This window comes from Mobula hypostoma, chromosome 4, assembly GCF_963921235.1.
Source record: "Mobula hypostoma chromosome 4, sMobHyp1.1, whole genome shotgun sequence".
NCBI lineage: Eukaryota > Metazoa > Chordata > Chondrichthyes > Myliobatiformes > Myliobatidae > Mobula > Mobula hypostoma.
The window spans coordinates 132,122,184-132,140,555 of record NC_086100.1 but is presented as its reverse complement, the minus strand read 5'-3'; positions in this window follow the sequence as shown (position 1 = coordinate 132,140,555).

Here is an 18,372-nt window from a genome sequence, read left to right as displayed (position 1 = left end):
CATGTGGCTTTCCACGTTCATATGCTTGTATAAATGTCTTCTGAATACCACCATTCTGTCTACTTCCACTATCACCCTGGCAGCCCATTCCTCTCTTATCTGGTTCCACCTATCACCTACTTGCCACTGTCACTCTCCTCCATCTCACCTCCTCACCTGATTTTTTTCCTTCTCTGTTTTTCCACTTATCACCTACTATCTTCTATCTCTATCCTCCATCTCACCTCCTCACCTGTCCCAGCCCTCACTTCTCTGTTCGGGCTATCTTCCCCCTACACTTACAGTCCTGATGTGGGGTCTCAATCCAGAATATCAACCATCCCTTTGCCGCCTAATCTGCCAAGTTCCTCTGGCTGCTTGTTTTTGCTCCACATTTCAGCATCTGCACCCACTTTTTGTCTCTATTCACCGAAATAATGCCCAGAGCTACCTTTTAAAACTGTGGGCTTCTATCACATATAACATAAGTAATGATATTTAATACTTTTAAAATATTATAAAGAAAATGGGCATGCACAATGGATTACCAGCAAACCTGTTTGAAAATCTGTATAAAATATCCAGGAGCATGAAGAATTCAGTTTCAACCTTTCAGATATACCTCACAGAGTTTGTATTCAATTATTTCCAGCATGAAAACTGTGGCCAGCTTTATTTCAACTCCTGGGAACCAAAAATCCTGCTGCAGCTAAGTAAGCTCAGCTTGGTGTCAGAGTATCACCCATGTGGTTTCAGAATGCAAGGTTCAAACGAGCTTTGAGAATATAACCAATCTTTTCACATTGAGCTGAAATGTCAACTCATTCTCTAGATGCTGCTGAAATATTTTGAATATTTTCTATGTTTTCCTCAAAAATTATTGTGATTCAGGATCATACATCAGAAGCGAGAGGGACAGGGTACCCTAGAGAGAGGGTAGAACCACTCAAGGATAAAGAGGGGAACATTTGTTTAGATGCAGAGAATATGGGTGAGGTCCTTCATGAGTACTTTACATCAGTATTTACCAAGAAGAAGGACATGGAAGATATGGAGATTAATGCTGAGCATATTAATATGCTAGGGCATTTCAAAGTAAAGGAGGAGGTAGTATTGGGTGTCTTAAAGAGCATTAAGACCATATGACTATAAGAAATAGAGCAGAATTAAGCCACTTGGCTCATCGAGTCTGCTCTGTCATTTCATCATGGCTAATCCAAATTTCCTCATAGCCCCAATCTCCAGATTTCTCCCAGTATCCCTTCATGCCCTGACTAATCAGGAATCTATCAACCTTTGCCTTAAATATACATGAAAACTTGGCCTCCACAGCTGCCTGTGGCAAAGAATTCCACAGATTCATCACTCTCTGGCTGAAGAAATTCATCCTAATCTCCATTCTAAAAGGATGCCCCTCTGTTCTGAGGCCTTATCCTCTGGTCTTAGACTCTCCCATCATAGGAAGCAGCCTCTCCACATCCACTCTATCAAGTCCTTTCACCATTCAATGTTTCAATAAGGTCACCTCTCATCCTTTTGAATTCGAATGAAGGCAGGCCCAGAGCCACCAAACACTCTTCACATGACAAACCATTCAATTTTGAAATCATTTTTGTGAGCCTCCTTCAAGGTGGATAAGGTGGATAAATCCCCAGGGCCTGAAGGGGTATACCCCAGGTTACTGAAAGAGGCAAGAGAAGACGTTGCTGGGGCCTTGACCAGTATCTTGGTGTCCTCTTCAGCCACAGACAAGGTCCCAGGGGACTGGTGAGTAGCTATTGTTGCTCCATTACTCAAAAAGGGAACTAGGGATAATCCTGGAAACTATAGACCAATCGGTTTCACAAAGGGATGTTACTTGTGAGAATTCTTAGGGAATAATTTATAAGCATTTGGAAAATTAAGAGCTAATTATGGCCTCAATTCCTCCGTCTCCGCCGCATCTGCTTTCAGGATGAGGTTTTTCATTTCAGAACAAAGGAGACGTCCTATTTCTTCAAAGAAAGAGGCTTCCCTTTTTCCACCATCAACACTTTCCTCAACTGCATCTCTTCCATTTTGCACATGTCTGCCCTCACCCCATCCTCCCGCCACCCCACCAGGGATAGGGTTCATCTTACCTACCATCTACCACACCATCAGCCTCTGTGTCCAGCACATTCCCTCTGGCATCTCCAATGGGATCCCACCACCAAGCACATCTTTCCCTCCCCTCTACTTTCCACTTTCTGTAGGATCGCTCCCTACGTGACTCCCTTGTCCATTCATCCCTCACCACTGATCTCCCTCCTGGCACTTATCCTTACAAGCAGAACAAGTGCTACATCTGCCCCTACACCTCCTCCCTCACTACCATTCATGGCCCTAAACAGTCCTTCCAGGTGAGGTGATACTTCACCTGTCAGTCTCTTAGGGTCATTTACTGTGTCCAGTGCTCCTGGTGTGGCCTCCTGTATGTCGATGAGTCCCGACATAGATTGGAAGACCGCTTTGCCGAACACCTACGCTGTCCAGCAGAAAGCATGGGATCTCCCAGTGGCCATTCATTTTAATTCCACTTCCCATTCCCATTCCAACATGTCAGTCCATGGCCACCTCTACTATTGCATTGAGGCCACACTCAGGTTGGACAGCAACACCTTATATTCTGTCTGGGTAGCCTCCAACCTGATGGCATGAACATCGATTCCTCAAACTTCCGATAATGCCCCACCCTCCTTCAGAATTCCCTATTCCCTTTTCCTTCTCTCACCTTAGCTCCTTACTTGCCTATCACCTCCTTCTGGAGCTCCTCCCCTTTTTCTTTCTTCCATGGCCTTCTGTCTTCTATATCATCAGATTTCACCATCCCTTTATCTCTTTCACCAGTCAACTACCCAGCTCTCCCACCACTCCCCCTACCTCCTGGTTTCACCTATCACCTTGTGTTTCTTCCTTCCCTCCTCCCACCTTCTAACTCTGACTCCTCACCTTTTCTTCTCCAGATCTGATAAAGGGACTCAGCCTGAAATATCGACTGTACTCTCTTCTATAGATGCTGCCTGGACTGCTGAGTTCCTCCAGCATTTTGTGTGTGTTACATAGAAACATAGAAAATAGGTGCAGGAGTAGGCCATTCGGCCCTTCGAGCCTGCACCGCCATTTATTATGATCATGGCTGATCATCCAACTCAGAACCCCGCCCCAGCCTTCCCTCCATACCCCCTGACCCCTGTAGCCACAAGGGCCATATCTAACTCCCTCTTAAACATAGCCAATGAACTGGCCTCAACAGTTTCCTGTGGCAGAGAATTCCACAGATTCACCACTCTCTGTGTGAAGAAGTTTTTCTTAATCTCGGTCCTAAAAGGCTTCCCCTCTATCCTCAGACTGTGACCCCTCGTTCTGGACTTCCCCAACATCGGGAACAATCTTCCTGCATCTAGCCTGTCCAATCCCTTTAGGATCTTATACGTTCAATCAGATCCCCCCTCAATCTTCTAAATTCCAACGAGTACAAGCCTAGTTCATCGAGTCTTTCTTCATATGAAAGTCCTGCCATCCCAGGAATCAATCTGGTGAACCTTCTTTGTACTCTCTCTATGGCAAAGATGTCTTTCCTCAGATTAGGGGACCAAAACTGCACACAATACTCCAGGTGTGGTCTCACCAAGGCCTTGTACAACTGCAGTAGTACCTCCCTGCTCCTGTACTCGAATCCTCTCGCTATAAATGCCAGCATACCGTTCGCCTTTTTCACCGCCTGCTGTACCTGCATGCCCACTTTCAATGACTGGTGTATAATGACACCCAGGTCTCGTTGCACCTCCCCTTTTCCTAATCGGCCACCATTCAGATAATAATCTGTTTTCCTATTTTCCTGCCATTCTGAAAAGGTCCCGTTTATTCCCACTCTTTGCTTCCTGTCTGCTAACCAATTCTCCACCCACACCAATACCTTACCCCCAATACCGTGTGCTTTAAGTTTGCACACTAATCTCCTGTGTGGGACCTTGTCAAAAGCCTTTTGAAAATCCAAATATACCATATCCACTCTACTAGTTACATCCTCAAAAAATTCTATGAGATTCATCAGACATGATTTTCCTTTCACAAATCCATGCTGACTTTGTCTGATCATTTCACCGCTTTCCAAATGTGCTGTTATCACATCCTTGATAACTGACTCCAGCAGTTTCCCCACCACCGACGTTAGGCTAACCGGTCTATAATTCCCCGGTTTCTCTCTCCCTCCTTTTTTATGGAGAATCAGCATGGGTTTGAGTGAGGCAAGGCTTGTCTTACTAACTTGACTCAGTTTTTTGACAAGCTGACAAGGCTGATTGATGAAGGTTGAGATGTGGATCTGGGTTACATTGATTTTAATAAGACGTTTGCCAAGATCCCTCCTGGGAGTCTCGTCCAGATGATTAAGATGAATGGGATCCATGGCGAATTGGCCACTTGGATTCAGAACTGGCTTGCCCATAGAGAGTGGTAGTCAAAGGGTCTTATTCTAGTTGGAAGTTTGTGATTAGTTGTGTTCCACAGGGATCTGTACTGGGACCTCTGCTGTGTGTGATACATACAAATGACCTGGATGAAAATGTAGATGCAACACACATCAAAATTGCTGGTGAACGCAGCAGGCCAGGCAGCATCTCTAGGAAGAGATACAGTCGACGTTTCGGGCCCAGACCCTTCGTCAGGACTAATTCAAAGAAGAGCTAGTAAGAGATTTGAAAATGGGAGGGGGAGGGGGAGATCCGAAATGATAGTAGAAGACAGGAGGGGGAGGGATGGAGCCAAGAGCTGGACAGGTGATTGGCAAAAGGGATATGAGAGGATCATGGGACAGGAGGCCTAGGGAGAAAGGAAAGTGGGAGGGGAGAGAAAAAGCAGAGGATGGGCAAGGGGTATAGTCAGAAGGACAGAGGGAGAAAAAGGAGAGAGAGAAAAAGAATGTGTGTATATAAATAAATAACGGATGGGGTACGAGGGGGAGGTGGGGCATTAGCGGAAGTTTGAGAAGTTAATGTTCATGCCATCAAGTTGGAGGGTGGGTTAGTAAGTCTGCAGATGATATGAAGATTAGTGGTGCGGGTAGCATAGAAAACTGGCGAAGAATACAATGGGATATAGTCTCAGTTGCAGCCAAGGGCGGAGAATTGAAGATGACATTTAATTCAGCCAAATGTGAAGTATTGCATGGAGCATACATACAAAAATGTCCTTCTCATTGAGTGCATGTCCACCATCAAGCACCCATCTACACTAAAAACACTTTTTTGAAATTTTCCAAAATTCCCAACAATTCTTTCCAAATATCTTTCCTATACTTTGGGGGTAATTTACAGCAATTGATTAACCTACCAAGTCACACATCCTTGGCATATAGGAAAATATCAAAGAACAGCAGGCACAGGAAATCTCAGGGAGAGTGTATAACGTCCACACAGATAGTGGTGGGAATTTGGACTGAACCCAGGTTACTGGAGCAATGATGCAGCAGCTCTGTGAGCTGTGTCACGACGCCACTCCACATGAGAAGAAGCAGAATGTGGTATTTGTGAAAACTGGGTCCTATCACACAAGACAAGAAGCCAAAAGATAAATAATGCATGCAGGTCAGACAACTAGCTGAAAAATGTGAGTCTTCTGTTTGTGAGTGAAAGCTGAAAATACGGTTCATTGAGAATATCTATCAATGCACCTTTGATGGAAAACCCATGGAAAGGGTAACAAATGATCCAAAAGCTTGGGTCATCAGGATCATTGCCACTTCCAGATTTGTGTGCAATCGATGCTGAAAGGAAACGTAGGATACTGCCGTGAATCGAGTGAAGAGAGAAAATAAACACCAGAACAGAAACGACCTATCGCTTGAGATGATGCAATAGAGCACTAAACAGAGCTGAAAACTGCATTGTAATTGTGGTGAAATAATAATGACAATGATGATGCTAATAACATAAATAAATTAAATGTAACACAGATTGTTCTGCTAAGGAAAAACAATATAGTTTTAATCAGCAAATGCAATGTGTGCATAGAGTGCTCAACTAATGCTGAGGCCAGTAAAATGTTGATGATTTTGAATTGTGCATTTGTTATTGAATACATTTAGCCACAGGCAGAGGTGAACATTAGAAACTCATTAATAAATATATTGGTTCATAAGGTCACATGACAATATATTGAGTAACAAACCTCCAATCATCTTCATTTTTATCGCACTCTAACACAATGAGGAAATGCCAGGATATTTGCTTACCATTTCATTTTACCTTTTGGGAGAACATACATTTCAAGTGACATTAAAATCAGAGTGTTAACAGGACATTTTATATACTTGCAAATGAATGTAAAATATTTCTGGGTTTCAATGCAACATCTGCTCTTCAAATTGCAAAATACCTACATTCATTGTCATCTAAACCAGATTCCCAGTTCACTTTACTGGCACTGGGAAGCTGAAAGGTATCAATTGCAACTTGCATGTTGACCATGGCATACAGCCAGTTATACCGCTACACTGGAGGTTTCCTTTTCATGTTCACAAACAGTGAAAGAACTCGAGTGCCTGCTCATTCTTAATATTAGTGAGAGACTTGGAAATGAGCCAGTCCAATGGGATTCTCCTTTATGGGTTGTCAAAGGCCAAAGACAAACTAGGTTCCCATCTGTGTGGATGAGTATGCACCAGTTAAACTTCAGTACTCAAGCATGAGCACAGACAATCGGCAGAATTATCAAGGGAGTCAATGTCTCCAAACCTTTCACACAGGCAATCCTAAATGCACGAAATGATCAGATTGAGGTTGAGAAGAATTTCGCTCTCTGGCAGTTTTCTCTGCACATGCTGGATGCTTGAAATCAAGAAGCACAACATCTGAGCTGCTTCAGAAACTTGTATCATCTGCACTCCAAGAACTTGAAAGCAGATTGAACAGCAATGTTGCAATATTGATACATGGACATACAAAAGGTAAGCAAATGTAACCTGAAGCATCTTTGAATTGACCTCAAGACTGATGATGATGATGGCATCCATCTGCCTTGAAGGACTATGGAGTAAGTGACCTCGCCAGGGCATAAGCCTGGGTAGAAGGTATGCAGATCCTGGGATGCCCAGTCATCAAGGTCCCCCACTCAGTCTCACTGGTGTAGTCCAAAGGAAAGCAAAACAATATGTTTGTCACCAACTTGGCTGCAGGAGCTGCCAGAAGGATGTTCCATAACATCCAGCCACCTTAGGGGCTCCACTCCGGATTTGCTGTCTGGGTTTATTCCGGTAGCCTTCATCTCTTTTGAGGCTGCCCACAAAACAGTGGGACTATTTACCCATAGCTGGGGATCTGGTTCACGAGCACTAGAGTGTGTCGGCTCACTGGTGGGCCTGTGTGCTATGTGTGGAGTGGCCATACCTCCTCCCCGTCCTTCTGTAGTTCAGGAGGGCGCTCAGTTTCCGTGTGTCACTAATGAGGAGGCACTACATGAGGCTTGCTGTTAGAAAGAATATGTACTCGAAGAGAGAGACTAACACATTCAGCTTTCCTTTTTGCAAGGCTGCTAGCCAGCAGCGGACGCTGAAAGTGAGAGCAACAAGCACAACCACACTAGACGCATCACAACAATTACTTGACACACATCTTTGGCTCCGCAGACTCACTTCATTGGAGGCAAATGTTTATTCAATTTTTTTTTGGAGATCAAGAAGGCAAGAAGACAAGAAAGCAGGAGCAGGAGTAGGCCATTAGGTCCCTCAGACCTCTCCTACTTGGGTTGATAGTGTCACATGTGATCGGAAGACATTTCAAATCTTTGCTGATGCTGCAGTCCCCACCAATGTGTATTGACAATAACTCGCATCTTCACTTACTGCAGCCAGTTCAATCCTGGTTTAGTTTTGTTGTCAGCTCCACTGTTCCACCAAGTGGAAGCATTAATTAAATGGGAACTGACTGAAACTCCTGATTCTACAGTTTGCTTGACTAACCTGTTTCTAACTACTAGTTGTATTCCTGCTATGTCCAACTCAGGGAAATATCCTCAGATTTTTGTAAACTTCAATCCAGTTGTCACTCTTTGTCAACAGAGAAACATAATGAGTCAAATGCCAATTGTCAAGATGGCCAGGAGAAAAATTCTAGAAACCAGCAAAATATTACTAAACCAAGAGAGGTAAAATAGTTGCAACACACACAAAAAATGCTGGTGGAACGCAGCAGGGCAGGCAGCATCTACAGGAAGAGGTACAGTCGACGTTTAGGGCCGGGACCCTTCGTCAGGACTAACTGAAAGAGATTTGAAAGTAGGCGGGGGAGGGGGTGATCTGAAATGATAGGAGAAGACAGGAGGGGAGGGATGGAACTAAGAGCTGGACAGTTGATTGGCAAAAGGGATACCAGACTGGAGAAGGGAGAGAATCATGGGACGGGAAGCCTGGGCAGAGAGAGAGAAGGGGGAGGGGAGCCCGGCGGGTGGATAGCAGGCAAGGAGTTATAGTGAGAGGGACAGAGGGAGAAAGAGAGAGAAAAAAAGGGGGAAAAATAAAAATATATACTAAATAAATAAATAAGGGATGGGGTGTGAAGGGGAGGAGGGACATTAACGGAAGTTAGAGAAGTCAATATTCATGCCATCAGGTTGGAGGATACCCAGACGGAATAAAAGGTGTTGTTCCTCCATCCTGAGTGTAGCTTCCTCTTGACAGTAGAGGAGACAGTGGATAGACGTATCAGAATGGGAATGGGACGTGGAATTAAAATGTGTGGCCACTGGGAGATCCTGCTTTCTCTGGCGGACAGTGCGTAGGTGTTCAGCGAAACGGTCTCCCAGTCTGCGTCGGGTCTCACAAATATATGGAAGGCCATACCGGGAGCACCGGACATAGTATATCACCCAGGCCGACTCACAGGTGAAGTGTCGTCTCAGCTGGAAAGACTGTATGGGGAACTGAATGGTGGTGAGGAAGGAAGTGTAAGGGCATGTGCAGCACTTGTTTCTCCCCCCTCTTTTTTTCTCTCTCTCTTTTTTCTCCCTCTGTCCCTCTCACTATAACTCCTTGCCTGCTCTCCCCTCCCTCCTTCTCTCTCTGCCCAGGCTTCCCGTCTCATGATCCTCTCCCTTCTCCAGTCTGGTATCCCTTTTGCCAATCAACTTCCCAGCTCTTAGATCCATCCCTCCCCCTCCTGTCTTCTCCTAGCATTTCGGATCTCCCTCTCCCCCTCCTACTTCCAAATCTTTTACTATCTCTTTTTTCAGTTAGTCCTGACAAAGGGTCCTGGCCCAAAACGTCAACTGTACCTCTTCCTATAGATGCTGCCTGGCCTGCTGCATTCCACCAGCATTTTTTCTGTGTGTTGCTTGAATTTCCAGCATCTGCAGATTTCCTCGTGTCTGAGGTAAAATAATTCATAGGAATACGTAAACTCTTAAGAAATACAAAATCAAACTCTGAGATTTGCAGAGCAAATATATCTGGATTCTGGAAAGCTAAAACAAAAACAGAAAATGCTGGAGTTACTAACAGGTCAGATAGCATTTGTGCAGGGTCAATACTTCAGATGTTACCTGGATGGCTACTGAAACTATTTCCTGCACTTCTTTTTAACAAGAAATTCTACAAGCCTGGAAAATGAGATAGACTTGGCTTCCTGAGCGCATAACACTGGGTAATTAGAAGTGGAGCATTTGAACAAATATTTTGTCTGCCTTTAAGGCAAAGGATGCTAAAAGGATCCTAAAAATAATAGAAATTCAGAAGACAAAGGGAGGAAGGAATTTAATCATCATCAAAGAAATGCATGAGGTATACTAATTAGGGTAAAGCTGGCAAGACTTTTGGACTTCTTAGCCTGCATCGCAATGCCTTATGTGAGGTTGCTGCAGAAATAATGGTTGTATTGGCTGAGACCATCTGAAATACTATGGATTCAGAGAAGGTCCCAGCAGGCTACAAAACTGCAAAATTAACATCATATTTGAGAAAGGAAGGAACAGAAAGCAGGAAACCAGTTAGTCTAACATCTGTCAGTAGGGGAATGCTTGAATCCACTGCTGCGGAAGAAATAACAGAACATTTAGAAATTCAAGCTACAATTAAGCAGTGTTAACATAGTTTTATGAAAGGGAAATACTGCTTGACAACTTTTCTTGAAGATTTTGAGAACACAGTGAATAAACTGGATTTAAGGAAGCCAGAAGGTATCACATATATAAATTTTCAATAGGGACTTGGTAATGTGCCACATAAAATATTATTATACCAGATAAATGGCATGACATTGGAAGTTATATACTGATATGGCTTGGAGCATTTATTAGCCGACAGAAAACAGAGAATGAAGAAAAATAGATTTTCAGTGGCCATGCTGTTACTAGTCAGGAGCGACAAGCCTTAGTACTGGACATTCAGCTATTCATTGCCTATGTTAATACTGCAGATGAAGAGGCCAGTGTATCCTAACTACATTTGTTAACAATACAAATATGGACTGAAACACAAGTTGAAGGTAGGATATAAAAAAATCTGCAAAGGGATGCTTATAGTTTGGGTAAATTGCAGATGAAATATTATTCAGCACAAAAAGGACTTAACAGATTCCAGTTAATCAGTTTCATCACAACCAGTTCTTAGTCTGGGAGCTCCCTTGGTACCATCCCAACGTTGGCTGGGGATCCCTGTCCCCACCCACTCTCCCCGCCCTGCCTCCCGAGACCTTGAATGATGTTGGCTCTGAAATGCAGATTACTGGAGTTATCAATGAGTGAAATGCCACATAACACAGTGTTTAATTGTATTACATTGGTAAATGGGATATTACACACATTAGTAGGAAGAATGGAGAAATAGACTGTTACATAAGTGAAAAGGAGTGACAGAGTGCTGTCATATAGAAGAATCTGTGAAGCACAGGAAATTAATATGCCAGTACAGCAAGCAATTAGGGAGGCAAATAAATGTTTTATTTTTATTGCAAGGAGATTGGTGTTTAAATGTAGTGGGTTCTACTACAGCTGTATGAGAAGTTAATGAGACCCCACCTGGAGCACCATCCACAATTTTGGTCTCCTTCGTTCCATCGGAAAGTACCTGCATTGAAAATATTCTACTGAAATTTTACTGGATTGATTCCTGACATGAAGAAGATATCTTTGAAAGCTAAGTTGAGCAGATTGAGACCATACCCATTGTAACTTAAACACATGTAAGGTGATCCTACGGAAATATTCTGATGAGCATGGTGGGAAGGAGGGGAGGGAACGTCGACTCAGACCATGAGAGGCCTGTGTCGGGCATTTTCATACCTTACAAGGGAGATGCTGCAATAATGTTCACTTCTGTCAGAGAACCTAGAATAAGGAGTCACTCATGCAACACTGACGGAGATATACCTTCTATCTGATCAGACTATGGGGAATCTTTGAAATGTTCTTTTCCAGAGAGCTCTGACGGCTAACTTGTTGAATTTGATCAGGATCGAGATAGACAGGGTTCTGAGTACTATCAGTGAGTCAAGCGTAATGAGGGACTGACAGGAAAGTGAGCTGAGGCTAAAATCAGATTAGCTAATATCTTACTGAGAAGCATAGCAGGCATGGGGAGCATAGACCTAATCCTACTCCATTTCTTTATATTCTTAGTTGTCCTTAATACGGTGGTAGGAATGCTCCTTGAATTAATGCTTTGTGCTGAAGGCACTCGCACAGTGTTAGATAGTGGCAGAATTTCTCAGATCTCTTTCTACATGTGTGAGGCCATTGAACTTTCTGCAGGCTCTCTCATATCCTATTCTTCTATTACCAGCACTAATCACAGATGAGAGCTGTCACTAATATCACCTACCATTCCCAACCACGGTTTGACATAGCTTCCACCAACTCATTAAACCTGTAGATTACCTTCCAAAATTGGTTGCAGGAAAAATCACCTTCCCTTTAAAAAATATAGGTTTAGTTTCAGTCACTGTCAGTCAGCTTGGAATGGCTCAGATATAGAAACATAGGAACATAGAAAATAGGTGCAGGAGTAGGCCATTCGGCCCTTCGAGCCTGCACCGCCATTTATTATGATCATGGCTGATCATCCAACTCAGAACCCCGCCCCAGCCTTCCCTCCATACCCCCTGACCCCCGTAGCCACAAGGGCCATATCTAACTATGATTCATTAATGCTGCTCAAAGACTTAAAGTCGGTGCCTGAGCTCTTTGTGTGTCCTAAAGTAAATCAAGCATGCATGAGATAAATTTTATCCTTTGCCAGTTTCATCCCTAAGATCAAATTAATTTCAAAAGGCTTGTAAAACCTGAACGTTTATTTCCTTGGCTGGAGATTTAGAGCAAAATGATTTGAATAGCCATAAAGAATGCTGGTGGGTTTACAGATTAATTGGGTACTATGACAAATAAACTCTTCTTGGGCTTCCAGTCAGCTACAGGTATCAATGACATTTTTCAATGACAAGCTCTACCATCTTTGTTGGGGATGATGCCTGGGCACGTCTAGATCAGTGGTATTTATACCCTTGTAGTCCCTCCCTACTGATTGGTTAGTCCTCATCCAATCAGGTTTCCGCTCTCCCACCTTGTTTACAGTCAAATTGCAGTTCTTACTGAAAGTGAGACCTTCATCTTTGTTGAAATTCTTTTCCTCTAGATTTATTTGGATATTATGTGTTGTTATTCTTCATTGAAGCAATATTGAATTTTTTTTGCTAAACATTCAAATAAAACCCTACTTATACAAGTACAACAAAAGTACAATAAAAGTACAACACTTTTTAACTTTTATTTCACAAGTTGGAAAGAAAAATATTGACATAGCTGCTTCATCCATAGCAGAAGTTATAATATTTATTGAAGCAAATGAGGTCATATTGGGCTCAAACCTCGGAGTGATGTAATGGCTGATTTGCTAGACGCTCTCTGTGAGAAATATTGCCTCAGACTTTTATCAAGTTTTGCCAGCAATTTCACCCACCCATGTAAATACGAGTAAGTTTGTGACTTTGGCAAAAATGTATTTGAAGACTGTAGTCCCAAACTTGCCAATAGATTCCTGCCGATGAATCTGTTATTTGTCTTCACCACTGGAGTTGCAACGGAGTCCAGCACAAACCAATAATTTGCCTGAATTCTGCAGTATAGTAGCTGGGGAATCTTGTAGATTTATGAGGCCAATCACTAAATAGATTTTAGTTTTGCCAGAAAGGAAGGAATGATGAGGTATATTTTTCTGTGTTTGCAGTATTGTTTTTAACTAAATAAAATACTTCTAAGTATCATAAGATTTTAAAAGTATTATTAAAAGTTTAAATTGTTTAGATTTTAAAATATTTTTGAATATTAAGTAATCTGGAAGCCTTATGTAAACTTGACAGCTTTGATAGATGTGAAAGCTGGGGGTTACACATACTTGTGGTTGGTCAAAGATTTTCCCAGAGGTTTATGGGCAGGGCTTCTCATCCACATACATGACCTATTTACATCATTTTGGTCCCTGGTACCACATGCATTGAATTCAGGAGGTTTTCATCCAGCAAGATGTGCATTAGACAGTAGCTGGACAATTGACGATATCAGCAGAAAATGCAACTCCGAACAAAATCCAGAGGAGTTGCAATTATAATATAAAAAGCTTTACCTTGGCATTTGAAGCTCTTGTCATAAATTGAACGGACTGAAAGCCCTCTTTTCTAATTTAAATGATTAATTTTTTTGTTTCCAGATGGCTGCATGAGTACGAAGACAAGCTACTTAATTTTAATAAGCCATGCTGTGTGATTTTTTTTTCCAGCTAAATGTCTGAACGGTGTATTTTTAATCTAATGGCTATTTATAATTTCTCCTTAGCTTTGGGTATTGTTACGGTATGATTTATCAACCTACCTCTTTCAAATTCCTCTCTCTATGCCTTTCGTAGCTGTCTTGCTGCCACCTAGTGGGAACATTTAAAATTCATGGCCTATCTGACACCCAGAAGGGACTTGCGTAAATTGCCCACTTCCAAAGGCACTGGAGCACCCCCAGCTAATCCATTAGATTCCTCTTTTTGTGCCATGGACTCCTACCGTTAACCGAGAGGTCCATGGCCCCCAGATTGGGAATACAATTATCAGTCACCAAGCCCTAAGAGATACCAAGTGAGAAAAGGCTAATACAAGAGTCAGAAACCTTACCAATTGTCAGGAAAATTATTAATCAGCCTCGCAATCTATAGCTGGTGAACTGTTAATTGGAGTATTAAAGATTTTAATTTCTGTTAGCAACAGACATTGTAGGTTGACCCAACACATCAGATGCTGGTTAACTCAGCGGGTTAGGTCGGCTATGGAGAGAAACAAATTGTCAAAGAGCTTTGAGAGGTTAGTGATGAAACGTATTTAAACTGCCAGAGGATCCACACCAGTTTACCTACCATCACAACAGGTCAACATCAGATGCTATTTCACTGGCTCTTCACATAGCCCTGGAGCATCTGGTTGAAGATGCATACACTAGGTTGCTCCCCAATGACTACAGCTCTGCATTGAATATTATCATCCCCTCAAAAACAATGAATAAGCTCCAAGACCGAGGCCTCAATACCTCCTTTTGCAACTGGATCCTCGATTGCCTCACTTGCAGACCTCAGTCAGTTTGGATTGGCAACAACAGCTCCGCGATCTCCATCAGTACAGATGTACCACAAGGCTGAGTGCTTAGGCCTCTGCAACACTTGTTTTACACTTATGACTGTGAGGCTAAGTATAGCTCAATAACTTACTTAAGTTTGCTGATGACACCATTAGTGTTGGCCAAATCAAAAGTGATGATGAAGTAACATATAGGAGAGTGGTTGAAAATGCGACTGCATGAGGCCACAACAACACCCAATGTCAACAAAATCAAAGAGCTGATTATTGACTACAGAAAGGAGAAACTGGAAGTTCAGGAGCCAATCTTCATCGAGGATCAGAGGAAGAGAGGGTCAGTTCATTTAAATTCCTTTGTAATTTCAAAGGGTCTGTACTGAATCCAGCTCATAAGTACCATGACAAAGAATGCATGGCAGCACCTCTACTTCCTTAGAAGTTTGTTAAGATTTAGCATGCCATCAAAATCTTTGACAAACTTCTATAGATGCGCCAGGCACAAAATGCCGAGGAACTCAACAGGTCAGACACCATCCATGGAAATGAATACACAGTCAACCTTTCGGGTCGAGACCCTTCTTCAGGACTGAAAAGGAAGGGGGAAGATGCCAGAATAAAAAGGCGGTGGGGGGGGGGCGGAAGAAGGATAGCTAGAAGGTGGTAGGTGAAGCCAGGTGAGTGGGAAAGGCAAGGGCTGGAATTAAGGAATCTGATTGGAGAAGGGAGTGGACCATAAGAGAAAGGGAAGGAGGAATGGACACCTGGAGGAGATGTTAGACAGGTGAAAAGAGATAAGAGGCCAGAGCGGAGAATAGAAGAGGAAAGAAGGAGCGAATATTTTTAGTGGAAGGAGAAATCGATACTTATGCCGTCAATTTGGAAGCTAACCTGATGGAATATAAGGTGTTGCTCCTTCACTCTGAAGCTGGCCTCATCATGGCATAAGTGGAGGCATCATCTCAGAACAGGAATGGAAATCAGAAGTAAAATGTTGGGCCACTGGGAATTCCATTGCTGGCAGATGGAGCAGTAGTGCTCGACAAAGCAGTCCCAATTTACGACAGGTCAACAGTGTAGAGGAGGCTGCATTGGGAACATCGGATACAATAGACAACCCCAGCAGATTCACATGTGAAGTGTTACCTCACCTGTTTAGTCCCTGAATGGAGGTGAAGGCTGAGGTGAATGGGCAGGTATAGCACCTTGGCCGCTTGAAGGGATAATTGCCAGGAGGGAAACTGGTGGGGAGGAACAAATGGAATCATGAAGGGAGCAATCCCTGTAGAAAGTGGAGAGTTAGGGGGAGGGAGGTAAAGATGTGTTTAGTGGTAGGATCTCCTTGGAGATTGCAGAATTCACAGAGAGTGATGTGTTGGATGTGGAGGCTCATGGGGTGTTAGGTAAGGTCAAGAGGAACTCTATCACTGTTAAGGTGGTGGGAAGGTAGGGTGAGCGCAGATGTTTGGGAAGTGGAGGAGAAGCAGATGAGGGCAGCAGCTACGGTGGAGGAAGTGCAGCTCTGTTCTTTGAAGAAGGAGGACGTCCCTGATGTCCTGGAAAGCAAAGCCTTATCTCAGGAACAGATGTGGTGAGGACAAAGGAACTGAGAAAAAGGAACAGAATTTTAGCAGAAAATAAGGTTGGGAAAGGGCATAGTCAAGACAGCCATGTGAATCAATAGGTTTATAAAAGAAGTCGGTCTGCAGTTTGTCTCCAGAGATGGAAACAGAAAGATTAAGAAAGGGAGGGAGGTGTCAGAAATAAACATTTCTATAGATGCACAGTGAGACTGGTTGCATCATGGCCTGGTATGGAAACAACAATTCTTTTGAATGAAAAAGCCTACAAAAAGTAGTGGATACAGCCCAATCTATCGCAGTTAAAGTTCTACCTGAGCACATTTACAAGAAACACTTGCAGGAAAGCAGTATCCATCCTCAAGTATCACCAGCTTCCAGGCCATGCACTCTTTTTTCTGCTGCCATTAGGAAGTGGGTACAGGAGCCTCATATCCCACACCACCAGGTTCAGGAACAGTTATTACACCTCACCATCAGGCTCCTGAACCAGTGTGGATAACTTCACTCACCCAAACGTTGAACTGATTCCACAGCCTTTCAGCTCACTTTCTTGGATTTTACCATTCATGTTCTCAATATTATTTATTACTTGTTTATTGTTGTTATTGTTCTGTTTTACTTCTGTATTCGCACAACTTGCTGTTCTTTGCATGTTGGTTGTTTGTCCTGCTTTGTGTGTAGTTTTTCATTGATTCTATTGTGTTTCTTTGCATTGACTGTGACCGCCTGCAAGAAAATGTATCTCCGGGCAGCATATAGTAATATATATAATATGTACTTTGATAATAAATTTACTTTGAAATTGACACATTAAGCTGAGTTCCTACGTTTGGATCAGACTTGACCTGAAGCATTGACTGTCCATTTCCCATCATAGATGCTGTCTGGACCATTGAGTACCTCCAGAAAATTGTGTTTTGCTCCAATTTCTGGCATCTGCATTATCCTGTGGCTCCATAATAGACTGGCTACCTGTTGAGGAAAATCCACGCTGCAATGGAAATGAAAATCAAACAATTTTTATAAACCATGATAGATCTACATTACTGATAAATGGTTCTAAAATAAAGTTTTTAAAAATCTCTTTATTCATACTAACTAAAATAATACTTTTCTTAGCATTGATGTGATATATCATTGGCTATTTTCAATTGCAATGTTTTAGTTATTTACTTATAACATTTATTCACAGGACAGAACTAGTATCTAAAGCAATGAACAAAGGTGGGACGGAATACATTGTTCTTTAAAATCTGGATATACATTGCAAATAGGCTATTCCTGATTCTGACACAATTGCATTTATGCCTGTTGTTTCCACTAATACAGCTATGTCAAGTGCTCTTTTAAATGTAAATTGTGCTTCAGTTAGGAGCTAATTTTTCAAGCTTTCTAGTAAGATTCCACAAATTAAGTGATCTCTCAGTGACTCATTAGGCCCATCACTGAACTCACAACGCACAGACAATTTCTTCAGTGTCGTCATGTATGCTGAAATGGACTCACCTTGCTTTTGATTCCGCTTAGGAAACCAAAAGCGTTCTGTAATTAACAATGGCCTTTGTTTTAAGTGCTTGTGTATTCCTTTCACCATTATTTCATCTGGTTTGATTGGACCAGTTAAATTTCTGAGCAAACTGTATGGATTTAAACCCAATGCACTCATCAGCAAAGCTGTCACTTGCTCCTTATTGGTTATTTCATTTGCTTTAAAATACTGTTAAATTCATTCTGTATAGAAAATCCAGTTATCTGTTGTGTAATCAAATGTGTCAATCATCCTGATATAGCCAGCCATTTCTGCTCTTTTTTTAATGATTATTATTCCTCAGTACTCCCTATATATGAACCCATGAATTCTTCCATTTTTTTATGAAACTTCACCATGTCTGTCCCTTCCAGAAGAACAAGTGCTGCACTGTTTTTTTAACTCAATTGTTTCTCACTGCTTTTTTTAAAACTCAAATTTCTCATTGTGCTTGAACAGGTCTCCGGTTCATTTATAAAAATATCTTGTCACCACTGTTCTGTCATGTAAATTGAAAAGAAAAAAACAAATTAAATAGAAGACGTGGGACTGGGGATGTGAGTCTAACATTTTTTTTTACTTCAAGCTAGGTGTATCACGTGGTGGCAAAGTGACGCATGCCATTTACGTACTTTTCCAGGTAACCCACAATGCGTTATGTAAACAG